This window comes from Diabrotica undecimpunctata, chromosome 9 (genome assembly GCF_040954645.1).
Source record: "Diabrotica undecimpunctata isolate CICGRU chromosome 9, icDiaUnde3, whole genome shotgun sequence".
NCBI lineage: Eukaryota > Metazoa > Arthropoda > Insecta > Coleoptera > Chrysomelidae > Diabrotica > Diabrotica undecimpunctata.
In genome coordinates, this window is record NC_092811.1 from 29,982,470 (window position 1) to 29,991,401 (window position 8,932).

The window sequence follows — 8,932 nt, forward strand, 5'->3', positions numbered from 1 at the left end:
CATTTTAGTGTTGCTTCTTAAAGAGAGAAAAGATTTATTTTTCACGTTGAGAACGCATATGAATAGCTGTTCTGATGAGCCCTATTAGGGCGAAATACGTATAAACAGATACATAGACACTTTGTACGTGAAATCAAATCTTGACTGTCTTTTTCATTTTATTCGGATCTACTCTGTATGAGTACAAGAAACCAATTCGCTAAGGATTTCTGCTTAGTTGAGGTGACATGTCGTGGAATGCAAATTTTAGATTCCCCGTGTCTCTGATAACATCTTTATCAACGTCTGTTTTGCCTTGCAATTTTTAGAAGGCTCAGATTAAGGCAGAAATCTGAATTGTGTTTCGAAACTATTTTACCGATTTATTATCAGATGTCGCTATTGCGTCCATATCGAAGCCATTTTAGTGTTGCTAATTAAAGACAGAAAAGATTTATTTTTCACGTTGAGAACGCCTATGAATATATGTTCTGATGAGCCCTATTAGGGCGAAATACGTATAAACAGATACATAGACACTTTGTACGTGAAATCAAATCTTGACTGTCTTTTTCATTTTACAAATATAAGTTTGCAATCATCTCCAATAAAGTTACATTTTAATAATAATTATAAACTTAGTAAAAGAATTTAGTATAAAAATTATGGCATATGATTAGTCTTTAAAATGACAACCATATACAATGATGACATTAAAATTCTCCTGTTAGTGATTCCATAGTAAATTATGAGGGAAAAACCAGGAAAAAACCTCATAATACTATGCCGACATGGTAAGTATTTGGTCTTACATGTAGTTTACTCTCAATAAACACCAAACTCTGATTTTATATGTATGTTATATAAAAACATAAATGTAGAAAAATCATGGAACAAGTTAAGATGCACAAAGGGCTCTTGAATTATTGATGATGATAATATAAATAAAACTAGATAATAGTTTTCTATTTAATGGCTATAAGACACGAGAAATATATATCTGACTGAAAAGATCGTATAAGTAAAAAAGAAAAATGGAAACGAGCTTTTTATGTTCTAACGAAAATTCGTTCTTAGAGAAACATTTGTTATATTAAAAAATGATTATCTTTTATCGTTTATAAATAAGGAATTTTCAGCAATCACCGAATGAAACAGAACAACTTAGAACAAGATCCCACAGCATACACAATGAATAATACGAGGAAAATAACAATACCATATATAAAAGGATTATCAGAAAAACTTAAAACGATAGAAAATAAATTCAACATTTCAACAACATTTAAAAAAACAAACACATTGGGATCTATTTTATCTAAAACTAAACCTAATAATGAACAAAAAAGAACAAAGAATTGTATTTATAAAATACCTTGTGAATGCGATCATTTTTATTTAGGTGATACATCAAGATCATTCAATGTCAGAATAAGTTAACATCAATATTATATCAAAAATAGAGAAATTGATAGATCCCTGTTTTTGATAGATACCTGTGTTGATAGATACCTGTTATCACGAGATTATTGTGTCCACTTTCCATAAAATTGACGAAGTCTACAGACCTAATATTTGGCCCAAAGGAGCTGCCGTTAGGAGATTTACCTTCAAAAGAAATTTTTAGCACATAAAGAAGACGGAGAAAAAAACTTAGAAGCTTCGACGAACTATCAAAATAAACTAATTCGACAAGGTATGGTAAGCATGTTTCATGTTAATTTGCAGTGTATTTCAGATAAAGTCGATATGATCAATGCTTTTCTTGCAAAACAAAAATTATATAACGTCATCTGTTTTTCGGAGCACTGGCAAAGTGAAGAAAATTTAAAATTAATTAGCATCTCTGACTTTTCAATAGCTAATTTCTTTTGTAGGGTAAAAAAAACAAGGCGGAGTTGCAATTTACGTAAAAGAAAATTTTATGTATTCTTCTCTTAATGTAAATGAATACAATGTAGAGCAAAGTTCATAGTTTTGTGCAATTTATGTACCTTCAATAAAAACCAATATTTTAACTGTATACAGATCAGGTATGGATCAGGTAAGGGTGACTTTAACTTGTTTTTGGTGAATTTTGAGAATGTCATAACGTCCTTGCTTAGTAAATCAGACAAACTGATCATACTTGGAGATTTTAATATAAATTTGAAAATTGAATCTGACCCTTCTTTTGATATTCAAAATCTATTAACATATTTTGGTCTAAAAGTAGCTATAAAAGATTATACAAGAATCACATCCCAGTCCAGTAGTTGCATCGAAACATTATGACAAATTTTTCTGAAAATATCTACTGAGTTATTTGAACCTTGTTTTCTGACTATCGAGCTCAATTTATATTTACTGACTCTGAGCATAAAGTTGTTGACACTCATCAAACATTTCAACAGTTTATTACTTCTTTTGGTTTACAGAAGCTTAAATGTGCGCTAGCTACTACAAATATGGACTTTTTTTATGATATTAATAATGATCCTGATTTTTTGACAGTCTTTGATACCGAAACTTATAACAATTTAATATTAAATTATTTTCCACTAAAAAAAGTACGACAAATTACTAAAAAAAACACCCGTGCAATGGTTTAATAATGAATTAAAGTTTTACAGATCTAATCTTGCTCTAATTAAACACACTGCAGATGCCACTAAGGATCCCGATTTGTTCAAACTATATAACCAACAAAAATTTGAATACAAACGGCAATTACAAATTCTACAAATTCTACTATGAACGCGGTATTTATTGTTGCGAGCGAGGTGATTGAGGGCCTTGAACGTGGCAATCGGATAGCAATTTCTCTTTGCGACTTATCGAAAGCTTTTGATTGCGATTCACACGACATTTTACTCCACAAATTAAATTACTATGGAATCAGAGGTATCCCTCTTAAGCTTATAACTTCTAATCTATGTCTCAGACACCAGGTGGTGCTGTCCAAAGGCCATCTCTCCGATTTTCTATCCGTAAAACATGGAGTCCCACAAGGTTCGGTTTTAGAACCTCTTTTGTTTAATATTTATGTCAACGATTTGTCTAAATTGATATCTTCGTACAAATCCATACAATTCGCAGGCATACGTTGTATCAGGAAAAAAATAATGATAATTTAAAAATGTCTCATAAGGAAGTTTCTACTAAATCTAGTTCATGGTTTGCTGCAAAAAACTAAAACTTAACTCTGATAAAACGCAAAAGTTGATTATATTTGCAGTTAATTTACACAATTATCCAGATAACAAAGAGACTATTAAATTATTGGGAATAACCATAGATAATGGACTAAACTGGTTGGCTCATATCTCACAACTAAAGAAAAAGCTATCAAATTCATTATTTGTTATTTGCCAACTAGCAAGGGTTGTCAACTTTGAAACATTAAAAATGACAATTTTTTTTTATTCCACTCTTACCTAAACTATGATCATATGGAGCAATTCAATACATTTACTTCAAATGTTTAGAATGCAAAAGAAAGCTATCAGGATTTTAGCAGGGATTAGTTATCTAGAATACTGCTGACCTTTCTTTATCAAATTCAAAAATATCCCTCTACCTACTCTGTTGTTATTTTAAGTTCTAACTGAAATTCACGAAAAACGTGTCCATTTAATAAAGCCGTCTGATGTCCACGTTCAAAATACGGGAAACTATTACTACCTACGAACAAATCTCTGTAGAAGTCTTTCAGAAAAAAAATGCCTTAATTATAACTATTACAATATTTTACCAAAAAGTATTAAACAGCTAAGCTAAGTAATAGTTTCGAAAAACTTATAAAAAAGTATCTTCTAATACATTGTTTTTAATGCTCAGAAGAATATATAGAAATAGAAATAGAAATATGCTTTATTGCCACTGAAAATTATTAAACAATTTTATGGACAAAGCTAAAAAAAATCAGTCAAAAAGTACAAAAAGTATAAAACAAAAACAAATATAATAAAAAAAAACAGAACAATACAATTTTAAATTAGTAAAATTATTGTATCACTTACATAATTTGTACAGACAACAACAAATGAGACAAATTGTAGCCACTGCTTGAGACACCCAAATGTAATTATAAACAATACTAATTTTGTGTCTTTGTTATACATTAAGAAACTCGTCAACTGAATAATATGGTCTTTCAGAGAGATAGATTTTTGTCATCTTACGAAACTTAATGAAAGATGTTGCGGATTTAATTTCTCTTGGAAGGTGATTATAAAGTTTTTTTGCACTATATAGAATAGAATTCTTTACTACCTGAGTGGACGGGATCGGTAAATAAACGCTTCAATCCGAATTTCTAATGAAGTAGCCATGATCAGGTCTATCGGGAAAAATGTTTAGATGCTTGCGAATCAAACAAACCGTTTCCAAAATAAATAAAGAGGGAAGCGTCAAAATTCCGTGATTTTTGAAGTAGGTCTTGCAATGAGTTGTTTGTTTGAGACCAAATAGATAACGAATTGCTCTTTTTTGCAACTTAAAAATAGTATCAAATTGGGCCGCTGTACTAGAACCCCAAAATGGAAGCCCATATCAAAGATGGGACTCGAACAATGAGAAATATGCCATTTTGACAGAAGATAAATTTAGTTCCTTCGAAACAGATCTTATTGCAAAGCAAGCTGAGGCTAGTTTCTTCCTTAAGGAGTCAGTATGCAAGTACCATTTAAAATCGCTGTCGACAAGAATACCTAGAAATTTCACGGAATTAACGATACTGATTTGGCTCTCATTAAAAAGCAAGGATGGAATGACTCCTTTATAAGATAATGCTACTGTCTTATCCACGTTAAAGCTAAGTAAATTGGAGTCTGACCAAGCCTTGATTTTAAGCAAATCAGCGGTTATAATTGAATGAAGCGTTGAAATATTAGAGCTGCTCCAAGTAATACTGGTATCATCAGCAAATAGAAAAATTTGATGAAAAATATGACTCATTGCAATAAATATTTGCAATATCAGTTTAAAGTAGTCTACTTTAAAATGTATAATATATATCTGAATTGTCAATATGAATGAGTCAGATAAAATTAAATTATTATTAGAAGAATTTTTTATCAAGTAACAAAAAACAAATGTTTAATTTATTTATGTTTTGTATTTTGAAAACGATTTTCGAAGTGGAAATTGAAACGTCAATAAATTTATTTGAAACTTCAATTGTGGCTTATTCCCATTAAAATAGTAATTACTTTAAGTAAACATAAAAAATAAAAACTGTCTCACTAGTTATATCTTTGTATAAAACGGACTCAAATTTACAAATGGTTCATCGTTTTGGTAATGCTGATCGCCGCAACATACATATTGAATGATATTAATCCTATTTAGATTCGGGAATATAGAACGCAATCTCGTTTAAAACTGAATATTTAGGCAGGTAATATCGGCACCGCTGTTATTGATCCATTTTTATAATTGGCAAGATGGACGAGTTAAAGTATTTAGATTTGTGTGAAAATCAAATTGTTCTTGCAGTAAGTGTTGCAGTAATATTTGTAACAATTTCATTTGGATTCAGCAGGATGGTCCATCACTACAGTTTAGCGCTGACATTTTAAATTATTAAAGTGAAGTGTTCCAAAATACTTAAATATACCAAAAAGAAATAATTGGATGATCAGTAAAATTGTCTGATTTTTTACCTTTACACCATTTTTTTGAGGATTTTTCAAAAACTTTGGCTACAAAATTAAACTTAATGAACTGGATGATTTGAGTAAAAGAATACTGACAAAACCGATCAAATAAGAAATGAACAGTTTACTATAGCAATATTTTTATTGTTACAAATTATTTTGAGAAGAAATTATTCAGATTAATCTCATTTCAATAAGTTATGGCTCTAGAGGAATAATTGTTGTATTTTTACGAAAAACATAAGGTTCTGTATAATTAGCGTTATATTAGAATAATATTGTACTTGATATATTACTGGTCGATTTCTTACAGATAATTTAAACTGCTAAAAAAAACCATTTTTGAACATTTTTTGCGAATATTTTGGAAATCCAAATAGTAGGAAATTACATTACTATTTGTTCACATTTAGACCATAAATATATAGTCTTAAATATTTTTTACCTATACATAAAAATATTTCTAATATTTAAGAAAATATTTTACATCTTTTTTTTTTAACAAACTACTGTAATAATAGTTTTATCTTACATTATTTTCATGTTCCCCTTATTTATCGCTCACCTGAAAAAGAACACATACACTACAACAAAACCAACAAAACTTTTTGTGTCATAAAAACTTTGAGAACTGCATTTTCGCGTAAAAATCACACTTCGTGCACTCTGCTCCTATCGCAGGCGGTTATCCTCGAGGACTTTTCACGTGTTGTTAGCCGAACGTTTCCCGCACCGAGATTTCAACGCCAAAGCGCTTGTTGAGAAAAACGGTGCTCTACTGGGTTTTCTTGCTCTGTACTGCTTGAAGCTCCATAGAGAATGTGATGGTGCGCAAGCGCGAGCTGACCGTCTATGGGTTAATGTACTGTTTTATAGTTTATTACTTTTTAAATATGTGTACACGAATATATGGTACAATCGGTAATTTATATATTTTTACTAATGTGAACGAATCCGGAATATACCAATAACTAACGGTAACATAGTAATTGTGACAAAATCAGAATACAGAACCAATTTGTGTTTGTTTATTTATTTGGCTGTCTATTATAGTATTCGATAATATCTAAAATATTTTGAACAAACTAAAAACACGAATTTATTGGATAAAATTTAATAATAGGTTTTTAAAATGCTTCGTTACATATTAAAATCAAATTAAAATGTATAACTATTTTGTACAGAACACAGATCTGATGAATTTTCAACCCTACTAATAACATTTATAATATCATTGTCCAGAGATACATTATGTATGTTCTTGTTAGGCCGTAATGAAGAAATCTTCGCTAGTTCTCACGCTTGCTAGTAAGATGCTGCTAAGGACTTACCGTGGCTAGATTACCCTACATTTTTAAGTATTTTTCGTCCCTAATAAGAAAGCTCCATGGCTTTGTCTCCTTCTCCTACGTATCATTTATACCAGACCAGACGTTGACGACCAGAATGACCAAATCTTGTCAATAGTAGGCTTGGTGTATGACAACGTTTCCTTCAGTTCTGGTCCTTCTTCTTCTTCCTTCTTGTATGTAGGCTTTAAAGCCTGTTTCTTCTTCATTATTAGCCTTCTAAATTGTTTAAATTATCGCACCCTCTTTTTCTTGGTCTGCCAATACTTCTTCTACTACTGTGTTCGTTCCACTCCTGTTTCCGTTTTGTTACCCATCCATTTATGTCTTCTATGTTGCATGCTCTTTTTGACGTGACAACGTCTTAAATTAGGTTGTGGCTCGGAGTCACTCATGAAAAAGTGTAACGCCCGCTCACGTCTGTTACGATGAGTCACCGAACGAGAGAGAGGCCCGCCGGACCGGCGACTGCCTTGCGTCTCTCTCCCACTCAAACATGATCGGTCCGCTGGTGCGATGCTATTTCTCCTATCATCGTCCTATCCTCAACAAAATCACTCAAATAGAAATTAGTTAAGTTTAAGTTTACATGTACAATGTTTTAGTAAACAAAATATATTTCTATAGTTAAAATTTGTGCAATTCTTATTTTCATTCAATTTCTTGTTCCTATTGTGCAATTTAATAATATTCATATCAATAAATATTCTACCGAGAAAAAGACGTTGTCACGTAAAATCTTCGCCCGTAAAACCAACTTTACAGGCAACCGATTTTTTATGTTTTCGCTTCTCTCGCTGTCCAACATACTTTTCCCTGATATTCGTCGAAGTATTTGCATCTCTGTTGTTTCTAATAGTCGTCTCGTTTGTTGCTTTATAGTTTCTTGTTTTTGTGTCTTGTCTTAGTTGTTTTTATATTTATATCTATATCTAACAGAAGCTCTAGGAAAACGCAAAGTCATACTGAACAAAAGAAACAACAACAATACACCATGGTTCAGACAATAAATAAAACAGAAATATAAAGAGAGACGAGAGGCCTACACGAAGTACAAAACATCAAATACTCCAGAATCCCGAGACACCTATAGAAGAATACGAAATGAAACAAAGCAGTTGGTAAGAAGAAAAAAAAATTAATACGTGGAACAGTTTACAAAAAGTATGGAAAGCGACTTCTACGGTACTCAAAAATAATTATCTTCTTCTTCTTCTTCAAGTGCCCTGTCCGTTGCGAACGTTGGCTATTAACATGGCAATTCTGATCTTGTTTACGGCGCTTCTGAATAGTTCGACCGATGTGAGCCCGAACCACTTCCTCAGATTTTGGAGCCACGAGTGTCTTCTTCTGCCTGGCCCTCGCTTACTGTCTACTTTTCCCTGGACAATCAATTGCAGTAGACGGTACTTATCGTGTCTTAATATGTGGCCTAGATATTCAAGCTTTCTTTGTTTAATTGTATTCACGATTTCTTTCTCCTTTCCAATTCTTTGGATTACCTCTATGTTGGTGACATGTTCGGTTCAGGATATACGAAGAATACGTCGGTACACCCACATTTCGAATGCTTCTAGTTTTCTCGTGAGCGTCTCCGTCAGCGTCCAGGCCTCCACACCATACAGTAAGATCGGAAAAATGTAGCATTTAACTAGACGTAGTTTTAGGGGAAGAGACAAATCCCTGCTTATGAGGAGCTTTTTCATATTGCTAAATGCTGCTCTAGCTCGTTCTATTCTCGCCTTAATTTCTGTAGCCTGTTCCCATTTTGCATTTACGTTGGTGCCAAGGTACACATAAGATTCTACATGGTCAATTAGTATGTTACTTATCCGTAACTGTCGAGCAGGCTGTTGCTTCCTGCTTATCAGCATCCACTTTGTCTTCTTGAAGTTAAGGCTCAGGCCGTATTCCTCACTAACTGAATAAACTCTTTCCATTACCTGCTGTAATTCGTCTATGGTA

The 8,932-nt window shown here is 32.2% G+C and overlaps 1 protein-coding gene across 2 annotated transcripts in view; it reads right to left on the reverse strand.

Annotated features, from left to right (window-relative positions):
* cmpy (crimpy) overlaps window positions 1-6,382 on the reverse strand; it is a 617,633-nt gene extending 611,251 nt beyond the window's left edge. Inside the window, exon 1 of one of the 2 annotated variants that reach the window (XM_072543054.1) lies at window positions 6,184-6,382. The gene's annotated coding sequence lies outside the window, so the exon portion shown is untranslated. Of the gene's footprint in view, window positions 1-6,150 lie in introns of both variants that reach the window. The other variant, XM_072543055.1, reaches the window with a different exon arrangement.
* Window positions 6,383-8,932: the final 2,550 nt, after the last annotated feature.